Source organism: Vitis riparia, unplaced genomic scaffold (genome assembly GCF_004353265.1).
Source record: "Vitis riparia cultivar Riparia Gloire de Montpellier isolate 1030 unplaced genomic scaffold, EGFV_Vit.rip_1.0 scaffold712_pilon_pilon, whole genome shotgun sequence".
Classification (NCBI taxonomy): Eukaryota; Viridiplantae; Streptophyta; class Magnoliopsida; order Vitales; family Vitaceae; genus Vitis; species Vitis riparia.
This window is the reverse complement of record NW_023269743.1, coordinates 43,121-59,620: the sequence shown is the minus strand read 5'-3', so window position 1 is coordinate 59,620 and position 16,500 is coordinate 43,121. Positions and strand designations below refer to the sequence as shown.

The following is a 16,500-nucleotide window of genomic DNA, read 5'->3' as shown; positions in this document are numbered from 1 at the left end:
GTTTTAGATCATCATGTAGACTAGTCATACTCATTGCAGAATAGAGCCTTGTAGTGAATAGCTTTTAGAAGCACTAATCTCATCTTTATATATATTGTGAACAACAAAAGCAATTACATAACATGACATATTTTCAAATGCTACTGCAGAAGAATCAAAGTGGAATAACTTCACTTCTATCTGGTGTCCAAAATGCAGAACTATGAGAAGTTGAAGATTGAAAGACTTACAAATCAATCTATGACTTGAGACTAACAGAAACTAGGAGTCCTTTGTATATATGTCCAAGTGAAAGATCTGTTGTATATATGTCCAGAAGGGATCTCAAGCTGTTGAAGAAAACTGAAACATGATTAGTGATGAAAGCATCCATAGTCTGAAAACAATAAGGCTTGGAATATGAAACTGAGATGCATCAACCTTATAATATCTGCCAAACTTCTTTTTTTTTCCCCTCCTTTTCAAGGCCAAAGTGCAGCATACACACTAGCATCCACATTACAATATAAACTTATTTCATATAATTTTATATTCTATGATTGAAAAATGTTGGGAAAATCTCTTGAGAATAGGTTGGATGAGAACAGAAAAATGGAATGGAGAAAGCCAAATATCACTAGTGTTTCAGGATGGGAGAAAGCCAATTTTACATTCATGATGGGAGAAATGGACAACAAACAGTCTCTAAAAAATTTATGAAAATTTCAGGAAGTAAGGAAGAGAGCTAAGAAAAATCACCTAGAGAAACATGTGCTAGCTGGTTATTGGAAGAGAGAAACATATACTAATATCACTAGTGTTTTTCTCCAAAATCTCCCCACAATTTTGGCCTGTGTGACCATTAGTAAATGAAACACAATTTTTGAACACCAAAGAAAATTTTAATTACCCTTTTTAGTGTCAATCTACCCACCTATTTGGTTCTGTACCTAAAGTTTACCATGTATAATATCCTCCATTCAAACCTGCTTTGCACCAATGGTCTTATCATTAGGAATAGCCCCCTGTTTTCCCTTTTGGGTGGGAGTGGCTCAAGTTTGACCTATGAAATGGGGGGAAATTGTGAACAGTAGAGTAAACTGATCAGAATTGGGCTTTGAATTACCACTAACCTTTCTTACCACTGATATCCAATCACTACTCACCATATTAAGCCACTTCATATTGAGGCATGGTGCAAAGCCTGATGACACTAAGTGATTACAACATATATTTTTTTTTTCACACCCAAATGCCCCTATTCTTCTAGAAAAGTATCCTTACCATTTCAGGTGATGTGATTAGGGAGTGGACATTAATAGAAGATCTCACCACTGCAGACATTGTAACATGATAGATATATGCTATTACTAGACATGAAAAATACTCTTTTGTTCACTGATTTATACTAGAACCTTACACTAACTAAAGCTAGTTGATGTTGATTATTGGATTAGAGTGAATAAAAGAACATTTTTTTTTTTTTTGTAAATGATATTAGATATTTTTATTTATTTTTTACTCTACTTTATTTTCTTCTAATTTAATTGTTTTAAATTCTATACAATTTTTTATTCATGGACATAGACTCAAATAAATCACCCTGCATCCAACCCCAAATACTAAAATCTCCCCACAGTTTTGGTCTCAAGGAAGCATACTGCAATAAAAAATCTCTCCATCAAAAATTTCCCATCCCCCAAACCATCAAATCACCTGTGTTCCATTCAATCTCGGCATACGGTCATCAGCCAAGTATGTCTACCATGGGGTACCACCATACAGTGGTATTTGTCGAACTTCTGATTGAAGAGTGATCCATGCGTTGAGACAACTCTAGATCATGTTGAACTAAGTTTTTTATTGTATATTTTTGGTGGAAGAGAGAGATCAAAACCACGAAATGAAAATACAATACAAGATGGACCATCTGATCCCATACTGCCGGAGATGACTGAGCACTGAGGAGGAGGCAAGTCGCGGATCCAGCACCACTTTATCGACGGAGACATGGTGAGTGCCGATGGAGTGGGAGAAGAGAGAAAGGGGCCTGCGGAGGAGCTGGTTGTGGGGAGAAATGGGTGTTTGACCGGTCAATGGTGGTTATGAGTATTTAACAGATGTGGATTTGGGTTTTTTTTTTTTTGATAAATAGGTGAGGATTTAGGTTTTAAATAATATGTATTTGTTTTTTATGTAGATAATGAGTATTTGGTGGGAATTTGAGTTTTAAATAATTTGATGAAAATTAGAATGATAAAAAATTAATAATGAATATTAGACTTATATCAAATAAATAGGAAATGAATATTTATATAAAAATTAAAATTAATGAATATATTTTATAAGAAAAATTATATTTATTTTTTTAAAGATGAATCATGGTTTTATTTTTTAATAGTTAAAAATATTTTTTTTAAATTCAAAATATTTAATTTAAACAATTTTTTATAAAAAAAATTACTTTTTATTATTTTCATCTTCAACAAGAACATTTATTATCAAGTGATTAAATTAAAATATTTTTAGAGATTTTAATATTTTTAATCATCCAAAGTATGCTTTATTATAATTTAATATTTTAATATAATAGAAGTTTATTTATTAATTTTCACTCTACTTATTTGTATTTAATTTTTAAATAATTTTCATAATTTTAAAATTATTTTAACTCTTAAATTATAATTTTTTGTATCACCGATACATCCGAATACCGAACAGATGCTCAAACTCCCAATCAATGACCCACCGCGACTTGAACTATGAGTTCTACTGGGGACAAGTGATGATGCATGGCATCATTTAATTTCCCTCCATAAAAAAATTTCTCATTCTAAAAATCTGATCATTTTACTGGGTACAAATTAATTTGTCTTGTCTTAGAAAGAAGGAATGATGAGAAATCCATCAAAAGAAAACCCAAAGGAAATCAAACCAAAAAAGATATGGGATCCCAACATAATCATAGAATGTGGAGAAATAAAACCAAAAGATGGAGAAAAATACCCTAGCAAAAAGAAAAAAAAACCAAGAAAAAAAATAAAATTAAACATATGGTGAATCAGAAAACTACAAGTCATTTGGTTGAAAGAATAATGAGTGAATCAAAAAAATACCAAGCCTCTTCATCCACACTCCGATTATCTCCATTATTGACCACTGAGAAATAAAACCAAAAGCATTTTGGTGACTTTCAGTCAGTGAAAAGAAGGTTGTATTGCTGGATCTCCTCAGGTTTTCCCTTCTAAGTTCGTTTGGAATTTCAAGTTCCTTTCAAACTGAAGTCCTTTGTCTGGTTAGTGGCACACAAGAAGGTGAATACTAATGACATGCTACAAGTGAGAAGACCCTACAAAGCCCTTAGTCCTGATATTTGTATTCTGTACATGAAGCATGGGGAATCAGCATATCATCTTTTTCTTCATTGTTCCTTGACGATTGGGTTGTGGCACAGGTTATTTCAGTTAGCTAAGATGGATTGGGTCCCCCCGAGGAGCATCTTTGACATGATGTCCATCAAATTTAATGGTTTTGGTACTTCTAAGAGGGGGATAGTTTTGTGGCAAGCTACGAGCATCGCTCTAATTCGGGTTGTGTGGTGGGAAAGAAACGCAAGGATTTTTGAGGATAAAGCAAGGAATTCAGAGTTTCTTTGGGACTCTATTGTTTTCCTTGCTTCTCTTTGGGCTTTCTGTTCCAAGGCGTTTAAGGGGACTCCCCTTAATGTGTTACAACTTGATTGGTTAGCGGAGTGTACTCCATAAGGAATGGTCCTTTATAGAGAGTTCGCTTGTTTTCTGTGTAATTTCCTGTAATTTAGTTTTCTTTGGCGGGAGGATTTCTCATCCTTCTTATTGTACTTCTTTTTTTCTATCAATATATCTCTGTGTCGTTTCCAATCAAAAAAAAAAAAAAAAAGGTTGTACTGCTCATTATTAGAAGAAGGGAAAGGGAAAGGCATGTTTACCTGCAAAATCTCTTTTCATCTAAGTACTGCTCATTGTTAGAGGAAGGGAATGGGAATGCACATGATGCAAATATTTGCATTGTCTTGTCCTCATCCTAGGAATAATGTCATCACTCTGCTCAAGGCTTTTGGAGAGTGTCAATACCTCCAAGAAATAACCAACCTGGTTAAAAATTGCATTTCAAAGCACTTTCTCTTGATCCAAACAGAAAACGAATACAACTATAACATTGAGTTCGAGCTAAATTTCTTTTTGATTTGGTCTTGTTTTGACAGACACCTATTTTAGGAAATAAGGACGACATTGAAGAAACGTCTAACAACAGCTTCGTAAGTGCTTATGTTTGGGTTTATACTATGGTTAAGGTATTGATGCTACAAAATATGGTGGCTTGTAGATGTTATCAAGGGAAATTTTATACTAGTATGGTTAGGTGTTGGGCTAGCAGGCCCAAGGAATAATGCATGTTCAAATCCTAGCCCATGATCATAAGAATTTATATATTGGACTTTCAATGGTTTCTTTTTTCTGTAAACCTGCTTGTTTTATCTAACAAGGAATTCTCAATTATACCAGACACTTAACAGTGATATTCTCGTTGATCCACATGACCAAAAAGGCATAGCAAGTGTCCTTCTAAAGCTCCTTATTGACAATAACAAATGGCCTTAGTGGCATAAAAATGAGCTAAAGAACACCAGTTTTCGTGGCTAGAACATACCTTAAAATGTGATTTACAGGAAATAATAGAAAAGTTAAGAAGTTGGCAATTAAACTTAAAAGTATTTGATATATTGGTTTGTAATAGTGGGTGCGAAATTTACTAGCCATGGAGGGATTTTGTGGCTGATTTGGACTATGAAGCCCATGTAGAGTATCGATGGCCTAGTGAGGATGTTGGATCAATGGTGATAAGGCTCCAGAAGAAAGTGGGGCTGATGATGACATTATCTAGTTTGCAATGTGTGTGGTTCTAGGTACTACTTTTAAAGTTTGTAATGTTAGATCAATGCTTCTCATATATGATACTTTTCATAGTGATGAATCACAAAATTTACCACATCTAATATATTTTAGACTCAGTTATCAGAGTTAAGAACCAAATAATGATAGAAAGGTAACTCTCTTGTATATACTACTTCAATCAACATATGTATAACATTAGATAATGGCACAATCAAACCTAACATGGTTTTCACAAAAACACTATGCAGGTTACTCAAATTGTCTCTCAAGTTGTTTGTTGAGCATCTATCATAGTGTTGACCATCATGAAAAAATTCACCTGTTCAATGTCTTCATATGCTCACAAAATGCATTCCAAAGCTTGCTTTTTTTCCCAGCCTTTGAAGAAGGTTAAGATCATGGAACTGTTTGACATTTTTTTTTATGCACAAAGCTCCAATTCTACCTTGTGTTTAGCACTACAAGAACATTCAAACATTGATCAATGGGACATATTGATCCATAGGGAAATACAAATTAACATTAAGTGTGCACCATTGTCATTTTTAATATGAACACATTAAAATTGGAGAAATCAATGAATTTAAACTTGATATAGCTTACTATTTCAATTTTCATTGATTCATGGTAATGATTTTTCAATCATTACAAAGCACAATGCTTATCAATCTTCAAGAGCTAGTTGTGCAGTTCCCTACAGATACAAAACCCAGTTCAAATTACAAGGAAAGTATAAATTAATAATGGTTCTATAAAAGAATATACTAAATGGGTTAGTATACCTATCAATCTTCAAAGCACTAAAATTCAAATTCTAAAATTGTAGTTAACCAAAATCTAAACATTGGAACAGTCTAAACAATATAATATTCAAAGTCATTTTGTATTAACCTTTTAATTTCAGCAGAAGAAAAAGATCCACAGGAAATTTTGAATTGAATTTGACATTAAAATAATGAGAGATCCAATTGGCTTATCACTTTTAAAATATTATGTTGGTTAGTCTTTTATAAAGGGTGAAATATTACTCTTCAACCGCACTCTTTTAACTTAATCATTTAAAGACAACATAAGACAATATGTGCAAGAGAATCCACACAAGTGAAATATAATAAGGAAATGTTCAATAAACAATATTTTACTTCTCTTGGCTTTTAACATCTTGGCTAGTTATAGAGTCCATTACACAAATGATCAATTCTCATTTTTCATTAAAAAGAAAGAAAGTCGAATAAGAAGACACCAAGGCACTATCACTAGCATCTAAGCTAAGTTTGTTAGTATGATGATCCAATCTCTACTTAAACTAGCAAGGAGACCCCTATTTTAACATTATAAATAATGAACATAGAAAAATCAAAATTTTTTAAGCAAAGATGGTAATCAAACCTCTTATTCTTGTGAGGTTCCATCTATAGTCTATGCAACCTCATTATAGTAAATGATATTGTATTAAATATAATACCGGTCCACTTCCATCATTTTATTTGCATTTGAATCATCCATTCTCAATGAGTTTAGCAGATAAATCAAGTCTTTTTTATTGAATTTGCTTCAATCTATATGCTAACACATCTAAGTTAGCAATTTTATCAACTTAACACATTTTTTTCTATCAAACTAACATTATCCACATGATACCCTTTATTTACAATCTAATTCTACTATCAAGACACTGTGTGACATTATATATAGACACTTGTACTCTCACATTGATATTTCCTTTACAATGTTGCCAAACTCTATGTTGATATTGAGGATGTGCATCACTAATAGACCATTAAAGTATGTTTTGTCTATCAATAAGTCAAGAACAATATATTCTAACAATTCTTTCCAATTCAAGAAGAAAAAAAAAAGGAAAGAAAAAAAGCTTACTATTTTCCAAAATCAAAATTGCATAATACATAAAATTGATAAAGATGGCCAAATAATTCAAAAGTCTACCATCACTATTTTGCAAATCAAATTTACAGCCTTAATCTACAGATAAAGATAGAGAACCTGATATGAAATCATGTTTAAGTGTGTGAATTGCAGTAATGTGCATCTGTTCTTTGACTGAGACTTTCACTGCTTCATCCTCAACACCTATGCCATTCAAACAAAAATAAATAAAAATAAAAAAATTCACAAAAATATTTGAATCGCTCACCAAATGAATTATTTTAGAGAGATAGAAGCTAAACAAAGAGAAATGTGCCATTAATTTGAGATTGCAAATACTTTTCCGTCTTCCACACTTCTCAATTTCCTTGAGAAATTTTGAAGAAAACAAGAAACATGTGGCTCAAATTCTTCTTCAAATCCAGGACTTGAAGGAAAATTCTAGAGAGAGAAATGAGAGAGTCGGTATGAATATGAATGAGAAAGATAAAACTGAAATTTGGACCACATAATTATCAGTTCGCTAAAATTAACACGATTAGCCAATCCAAATTTTCATTACACTGTTTTGCTCAATGAAGAAAGAAATATAAATCACCCTTGTATATTGGAATATAAATGTGTCCTTATTCTACATATAGGTTTTCATTTGATTTTTTTTTTTTTTTTGGATTATCAAATAACAAAGAAGAATGTTTTAAAAAAAAAATTAAAATTCTATGAACTCCTTGCACGATAATAATACTCACTTAGCATTCAAAATATAGAGGAATTTGTTGCATTCCAAACAAAATCAAGCATAAACATTTTCAAATTAACTTTGATGGATAATGCCATCAAACATAAACCTACTACAGCAGTTGACATTAGCTCAAGAAGGTCAACGTCTTCACAAGAATGAGTTTCGAGCAACGATTTGAGGGTTTCAACAGTAGTTTTTGAGTTTAAAATATGGGGATCAATAGAGCATGGTTTAATCATACTTTTGATTGCAGATGCTAATTCCTTCAAAGCTTTTCTGGATTTCGTACTCATCTTTGTGCAAGCCTCTTGAATTTTGTTTTGGATCTCTGTGGGGGCCTATGAGAATATCATAGCAGAATGAAGTTTGTTGAGAAAACAGCTTATGCTATGGTTTTTTGTTACCCAAGTTAAATCAAGTAATCTGAAGGCAATGAATTTTAGTTTGTGAGTTGAGTTTACTACCGGGATATGAGAGTGAGGGTAGCTACTGCTAAGAGCTTCAATACGATAGGCGCATTGGCCAGCTAGGGATCCAATCTTTTGGTATTGTTTCTAAGGACGACGAAACCTGAAACGACCATGACCAGGCTCCCATTTTGCAAAATTCGTCTGCAAGTTGAGAAATTTAAACAAGTTGTAACTTGATGTAGTCTATGAATTTAGATAATTTTGACAGTGAAATAGACCAATCTGTCAACTCACCAAGGAATCTTCAGTGATTTTTGAAGTCAAAATACTTTTGTATCCTTGAAGAATTGTTTTGCTATCCTTGGATTCTCCATCTCCTGAGACTCTAAAATATTTCCCTGAAAATCCTGCAAACTCACTTACTTGTAAGTTATCAAAATTAGATTAAAAAAATGTAAAAGGTATGGTTCTCTTTGGGTTTATCTTGAGCAATCTACACATTCATTTGGGGTGTAATGCCACCTTTCTATTTTAGGCATACCTTCTAAGAAGTTCCCAAGCTTTTCAACATTGCCAGCAACCAGATTGTAAAGATCGTCACCAGCCCACATTGGGTAGATGCCTATGGATACAAACACAGCTGTGGCACTACCAATGAGGATGGTTGAGGATAGCCCATTACAGATACCAAACTGAATGTCAATATAAACATCAACAAACCATAATCGTATTGCGCCTTCATTTTAGGGAAAAATTGTATAAATGACACTGCTGCAGCTGCAACACAAGTCGACAACTCTATCAATCAGTTAATCTTCGGCTATTTCAAGAAACTCTGGTAGCCATGGTTCTATAAGCAACCACATCTCCTTTCAGCAAAAACTCCAGCACGTCCCTGCCAAAACCTCCATCAACCTTAGCTTTTAGATATTGGCCTGAAAAAGAAAATATCACCAACAGATACTCTAATTAGTAGCACAAGTTGAGTAAGACTACATGCTCAAACTCCATTTGGTATCTGGTAAAAGTAAGGAAAGGAAAAGACTAGTCAAAATAAAGAAACATGATGCCATTTAGATTCAAAGAAAACATAAAACCCACTCTTAAAACATTCTATAAACACATAATTGAATTGGTCTTTATTTTATCTTATTCAGTCAATTGCCACTTGGGGTATCTTCAACCACCTGAATCTTTGCATATTTGTGTTTTTAGGATTATTTCTTGCAATTTTTGCAAAACAAGTAAAAAAAAAAAAAAAAAAAAAAAAAAAAAAACTCCATTTTTCAATTCAGTCAAAACCAAAAATTCAACTCAATATGTAGAATGGTACAAGCATATGAGTCTAAAATCTGAATGACATTCTCTGAATACTTTTTAGGTGGCAACCCCTGAACCATCCTTGTATAGTTTAGTAGTATTCACAGGAGGATACTGCTTTGGTTGCCTAGAAATGCATAACAAATCAATGCAAATTTTGGAATCATATCCGATTAAGTATTAAACCCGAGTGGGTGGGGGGAATAATCACCTCATAGAGCTCATCTGATAGAATTCCTACTTGATGAGTGTATGCAATTCTTGAATTGAAGTCACTAAAGTGATCTGTTATTGGGTTTCCAATGGTGTATCCCTGAGTCCAATTAAAAGAAGATCAAATGTAATGTACAAAAGTTAAAACCATAAGGTGCAAGTCACTGGAATCATATAATTAGATTACATACTTAAATATTCATTTTTGGCTCTTTCCCTGTATCATTACCTGCAACCAAAAAATAAGGAGAAATGAAATTTCAATTGGACGATTAGGCACGTTATTAGACATATATATATAGTCTTTTTGGAATCCAAAAGGAAAAATGAAAGCATGGGCTCAGATGGAGCCCAATCCTGAACCATCATGACTTTCATTTCATCTCCATTTACATGTATTATTAGTTCCTCCAAGAGTTGAATTGATTAGTCAATCTTAAAACTCTGTCTGGGTGTTCAAAACAAAAAGAAAACTGAACTTAAGAAATGCAAAATCTTAGGTTAAATAGTGTTTTTATATAACTAATGAAAATATTCTTCTTTTCTCAGCCATATAGAGAAGTCATGATAAACATACCATTGGATATATATTTCCTGAACCACCATGGCGATGATTATGCCTGACTACGAGTCACCACTGATGTAAAGTGGATTTTTCTGAAACTTGGGGTGATTAATAAGCCACTGTGTCACAACACAAAAATTTATGAACTGTTGAATGACCATTTAACAGGGTTGGGCCTCCTGTAATTGATACAGAGGATCTTGGATGTTCCATTGATACCAAAGCCAATTCATTTCCAGTTGAATCCATGCCAAATTCTGCAGGCCAATATCCATCAAGTTGTACCTCCAAAAAAATCTGCACAAGGAGGATGCATAAATAGACTGACGACAGACAAATCAAAACAAAGAACTAAACAAAATATTTGATTATCTTTTTGAAACTTAAAGGAGAACTACCCAGCCAGAAGAACAAAGTATACTAACTTACGTTGCTGCCACAATGTATTTATCTACAAAAAAAATAAAGAAAGGACATGTCTTTTCATTATAGAAACTAGGACTCTGTTCTATTCTACAAGATGCAAAGAAGAGGAGCTTTGTATACAAACATGACCTACTAAAATCCACACCCCATAAAGCAAGATCTGACCAGATTTGATCCAAAATTTCCAACAATAACAGCACAAGCAAATTTTTTATTAATCCCTATCAATTTAAAATCTAATTACAAACGTTTTTACAAATAAACTTCATAAACATAAAAATAAGTAAACATTAAAAACATCCTTAAATTTTATCTCTATTTTGGTAATACTATTTTCATAATCATATCTTGTTGAACCTATTTTATAAGAGATGTCATGTAGACAAGTTTTATAACTTGTCAAAATAGATCCAAACTGGCAAATGTTAAAAACTGGTCATCAAAACCTATTTTAATACATGATGTTAGATCATCATGTAGACTAGTCATACTCATTGCAGAACAGAGCCTTGTAGTGAATAGCTTTTAGAAGCACTAATCTCATCTTTATATATATTGTGAACAACAAAAGCAATTACATAACGTGACATATTTTCAAATGCTACTGCAGAAGAATCAAAGTGGAATAACTTCACTTCTATCTGGTGTCCAAAATGTAGAACTATGAGAAGTTAAAGATTGAAAGACTTACAGATCAATCAATGACTTGAGACTAATAAGAACTAGTAGTCCTTTGTATATATGTCCAGGTGAAAGATCTTCTGTATATATGTCCAGAAGGGATCTCAAGCTGTTGAACAAACTGAAACATGATTAGTGATGAAAGCATCCATAGTCTGAAAACTAAAAGGCTTGGAATATGAAACTGAGATGCATCAACCTTATAAAATTTGCCAAACTTTTTCTTTTGCCCCCTTTTCAAGGCCAAAGTGTAGCATACACACTAGCATTGACATTACAATATAAACGTATTTCATATAATTTTATATTCTAAGATTGAAAAATGTTGGGAAAATCTCTTGAGAATAGGTTGGATGAGAACAGAAAAATGGAATGAAGAAAGCCAAATATCACTAGTGTTTCAAGATAGGAGAAAGCCAATTTTACATTCATGATGGGAGAAATGGACAACAAACAGTCCCTAAAAAAGTTATGAAAATTTCAGGAAGGAAGAGGGCTAAGAAAAATCACCCAGAGAAACGTGTGCTAGCTGGTTATTGGAAGGGAGAAACTTATACTAATATCACTGGTGTTTTTCTCCAAAATCTCCCCACAATTTTGGCCTGTGTGACCATTGGTAAATGAAACACAATTTTTGAACACCAAAGAAAATTTCAATTACCCTTTTTAGTGTCTATTTAGTATTTACCCACCTATTTGGTTTTGTACCTAAAGATTACGATGTATAATATTCAAACCCACTTCGCCCCAATGGTCTTACCATCAGGAAGAGCCCCCTGTTTTCCCTTTTGGGTGAGAGTGGCTCAAGTCTAACCTATGAAATGGGGGAAAATTGTGAACAATAGAGAGTAAACTGATCAGAATTGGGCTTTGAATTACCACTGACCTTTCCTACCAATGATATCCAATCACCACTCACCAAATTAAGCCACTTCATATTGAGGCATGGAGCAAAGCCTGATGTCACTAAGTGATTACAACATTTTTTTTTTTCACACCCAAATGTCCATGTTCTTCCAGAAAAATATCCTTACCATTTTAGGTGATGTGATTAGGGAGTGGACATTAATAAAAGATCTCACCACTGCAGATCTTGTAACATGATAGAGATATGCTATTACTAGACATGAAAAATACTCTTTTGTTCACTGATTTATACTGGAACCTTACACCAACTAAAGCTAGTTGATGTTGATTATGGGATTTGAGTGAATAAAAGAACATTTTATTCTTTTTTGTAAATGATATTAGATATTTTTTTTTAAAACTACTTTATTTTCTTCTAATTTAATTGTTTTAAATTCTATACAATTTTTTATTCATGGACATAGACTCAAATAAATCACCCCGCATCTAACCCCAAATACTGAAATCTCCCATAGTTTTGGTCTCAAGGAAGCATACTGCAATAAAAAATCTCTCCATCAAAAATTCCCCCAATGGCATGCAACTCAAGTAGCCCAAGGCAATCTGAAACTTCACCAATTACCCAAACAACATACAAATCACCTGTAGTTCTACTAGGGACAAATGATGATGCATGGCATCATTTAATTTCTCTCCATAAAAAATTTCTCATTCTGAAGATCTAATAAACATTATCTTACCAGGTACGAATTATATTTGTCTTGTCTTAGAAAGAAGGAATGATGAGAAATCCATCAAAAGAAAACCCAGAGGAAATCAAACCAAAAAAGATATGGGATCCCAACATAATCATAGAATGTGGAGAAATAAAACCAAAAGATGGAGAAGAATACCCTAGAAAAAAAAAACCCTAAAAATTGAAACCATATGGTGAATCAGAAAAATAAAGTAAAATAAAATGACATGTTTTGGTGAATCAGAAAACTAAAAGTCATTTGGTTGAAAGAATAATGAGTGAATCAAAAAAATACCAAGACTCTTCATCCACACTCCAATAATCTTCATTATTGACCACTGAGAAATAAAACCAAAAAAGTTTTGGTGACTTTCAGTCAGTGAAAAGAAGGTTGTACTGCTCATTGTTAGAAGAAAGGAAAGGGAAAGGCACGTTTACCTGCAAAATTTCTTTTCGTCTGAATACTGCTCATTGTTAGAGGAAGGGAATGGGAATGGCATCAACACCGTGAATGGGTTTTGCAGTGGGGGTGAGCGGGAGCCACTGGTCTATATATAGTGATGTTATTGTAGCGGTGAAGGCCCGCCACTGGTGCATATATGTCAGCAGCTACAGGGGATCTTACACGGTAGCAACCACTTTTCTTCCATGGCAAATGTGGCTCAAATTCTTCTTCAAATCCAGGACTTGAAGGAAAATTCTAGATTGAGAAATGACAGAATCCGTCTCAGGAGAGTCCTTGAATCAATGTGGAGAGTAAACAAAGTTAAAAACTTAAATAATTAAGATATTTAAAAATAATCGGGGAACTTTTTTTCAAATAAAATCATGAAAATCTTAAAAACTTAAATAATTTATCTAATTATTGAAAAATGGATGCACATCAATTTAAATTTTAATGAGAGATGTAAAACTTTGACAATCGATTAAATTCTATAAGTTTGGGCTCAAAGAGTCCTTGAAAAAGTTTTTTAAAAAAATAACATTTTGCAATGATTCATAAAAATTATTAAATGATTTATAACAATGGAAAAAAATTATAATAAAATATATTTTTATTTTTAGGTTGTCTTGTTTATTCGAAATTTTATTTTATTTTTATTTCTAAAAATAAAATCTAAATGGGTTGCACCCATAATTTATTATGCACATGCCTTAATCACAAAATACATGATAGTTAATTCATTAAAATTTTTATAAAAGAGTTTCACAAAAAAAGTTATTCACAAAAAATTTAGAACTAAAAATTAAGTGTAGGGCATTTGACTTATTAGCTAAATAGGATATATATTTTTATTTTTAAAATATAGATATTAAAATATATAGTGCTACACAAGCCACATATATGATAATGATGTGCTCTAAATCATGAAGTAATGAGGAAGAAAAAGGAAGATGACTTCCTAATAAATTTTCATGATAGCTTAAATGAGCAAACTGAAGACGTATAGAGATGATTAATTGTAAATTAAGAAAGTTTTGCTGATGTACCTGCTGGTTGGTGTTTGAGTTTGAAGCTTGAGATGGGTGTTGGGTTCTCTCAATCTTTTATGGTGTGGTTCCTCTGCTTGGTTATGTTCTGCGCCATCACGACTTCTCTTGATAGATTTTGTTGTTGATCTGTTGTCACCAAAATTCTCAATATTCAACAACATAGGCTTATGGTTGTCTTCATCATCTTGGGTGCCAAGAAAATCTACCGACGAGATATGGTTCTGTTGATCGTCTTGAGAGTATATAAGATGAACCCCACAACTTTTGATTTCGCCGCCCCAACTACACTCATAAAATGAAGCCTGAAGAAAATCTAATTTACTTTCTTTTAGGGATAGTGTACTATCCCTAAAAGAAATCTTAGGATAGTACACTAGCAACACTTGATCTGATTCACTATCATTAATCTCGAGGTAGTCCCTACAGAAAATTGATTCTCCAACGTAAGCATACTCTCTTTCATCAAATTCCAAACATAAATCATTTTTTTTATTGATGATGAAGACAGAAAAATCCAAATCCTAGGAAGTGGTCATCTTCATACCAATTCATAGGAAGCTCTATTCTTATTTGGCTTCCCATTTCCTGATGATGTACCCACCTTGGAATTCCATTACCTCCTAGATTAATACTTCTCCATTTCAAAGGAGGCTGCACAATTAAAAGTAACATTTCCAGAGGTGGGTCAGCTTAACAAACAAAGTAAATTAGAACTATTAATTGCAGAGAAAATAGGAAATTAAAATAAATATCAATTAATTCACAAGTACTTGTAATTAAAAGAGAGAAAAAAAAAGTTTAAACAAAAATTGTACCTCAACTGTCTTGAACCATTTGAGGAGAAAAGACCAAAGAAGAGTAGATGGATTTGATAGAGTTCCAAAGATCGGGCAATCATGTGCATTTATTTCTCTTAGACTTGATGGAACCTCTAGAATTTCTTCAAGCATCTTGCAATGACTGATATTAAGGCGTCTTAGATTACATAGTTGAGTAATAGCAGCAGGTATGTGACACATATTGTTTTGACTTAGATCTAATTCTTCCAGCGAGGATAGGCACCATAAATCACTTGGGCTACTCCATCCATCATATTCTGAGTTTCTAATAAACCAAGATTTATTAAATTTTCGTCCTGTGACTAGTTTGGACAGTCATTGAGATGAGTTTTTAAGTATTTCAACCTACAAATGCTGCTGGAAGACTCCTCAAGTTTTCACACTTCATAACAGCAAATAACAAGATGTTTAAAATCAATTGATGATGGAAGCTCTTTTATATACGTTCCACTTAAATTAAGCCACTTAAGCATTCCATATCCTCCATGATTTCCGGAAAAGTCTCCAAGTTTGAACAACCAAGAGATAAGTTCTTCAAGGTATTTCAACCTACAAATGCTGCTCGGAAGACTCCTCAAGTTTTCACACTTCACTAACTGCAAAAAACGAGATGTTTTAGAAACTCAATTGATGAGGAAGCTCTTTTATACACGTTCCACTTAAATCAAGCAACTTAAGCATTCCATACCTCCATGATTTCCGGAAAAGTCTCCAAGTTTGAACAAAAAGAGATTAAGTTTTCAAGGTATTTCAACCTACAAATGCTGCTCGGAAGACTCCTCAAGTTTTCACACTTCACTAACCGCAAAGAACGAGATGTTTTAGAAACTCAATTGATGAGGAAGCTCTTTTATACACGTTCCACTTAAATCAAGCACTTTAAGCATTCCATATCCTCCATGATTTCCGGAAAAGTCTCCAAGTTTGAACAACCAGAGAGATTAAGTTCTTTAAGGTATTTCAACCTACAAATGCTGCTCGGAAGACTCCTCAAGTTTTCACAACTCTCTAATGCAAATAGCGAGATGTTTTAGAAACTCAATTGATGATGGAAGCTCTTTTATACACGTTCCACTTAAATCAAGCGACTTTAAGCATTCCATATCCTCCATGATTTCCGGAAAAGTCTCCAAGTTTGAACAACCAGAGAGATTAAGTTTTTAAGGTATTTCAACCTACAAATGCTGCTCGGAAGACTCCTCAAGTTTTTGCATTTACAAATAGATAGCAACTGAAGTGAGGTGAGATGACAGATTGAGGAGGGTAATTCTTCAATAGCAGTACCATCTATATAAAGACTTTTAAGAGAGACCAAGTTTTGAATTGTACTTGGCAAGCTCCTAATCTTTTGGCACCCTCTCAAATTCAACAAAGTAAGCTTCTTCAAGAAACCAATAGATGAGTCAA

At 33.1% G+C, this 16,500-nt stretch overlaps 1 protein-coding gene across 32 annotated transcripts in view; it reads right to left on the bottom strand.

Annotated features, from left to right (window-relative positions):
- The window catches only part of LOC117910320 (disease resistance protein RPV1-like), a 90,724-nt gene extending 75,399 nt beyond the window's left edge, over window positions 1-15,325 (bottom strand). For 12 of the 32 annotated variants that reach the window (XR_004650639.1, XR_004650618.1, XR_004650626.1 and 9 more), the window contains exons 1-16: window positions 15,070-15,325; window positions 14,799-14,905; window positions 14,252-14,674; window positions 13,199-13,498; window positions 11,168-11,266; window positions 10,063-10,347; window positions 9,677-9,714; window positions 9,484-9,585; window positions 8,494-8,887; window positions 8,247-8,359; window positions 8,007-8,153; window positions 7,784-7,880; window positions 6,918-7,004; window positions 5,517-5,607; window positions 5,233-5,371; window positions 231-329 (exon numbers count right to left, since the gene is read on the bottom strand). The gene's annotated coding sequence lies outside the window, so the exon portion shown is untranslated. Of the gene's footprint in view, window positions 1-230; window positions 343-420; window positions 437-3,946; window positions 4,110-5,232; window positions 5,372-5,516; window positions 5,608-6,917; window positions 7,005-7,115; window positions 7,242-7,783; window positions 7,881-8,006; window positions 8,154-8,246; window positions 8,360-8,493; window positions 8,888-9,483; window positions 9,586-9,676; window positions 9,715-10,062; window positions 10,348-11,167; window positions 11,279-13,055; window positions 13,099-13,198; window positions 13,499-14,251; window positions 14,675-14,798; window positions 14,906-15,069 lie in introns of those variants that run through there. The other 20 variants (XR_004650620.1, XR_004650617.1, XR_004650628.1 and 17 more) reach the window with 20 other exon arrangements.
- Between the last annotated feature and the right edge of the window lie 1,175 nt (window positions 15,326-16,500).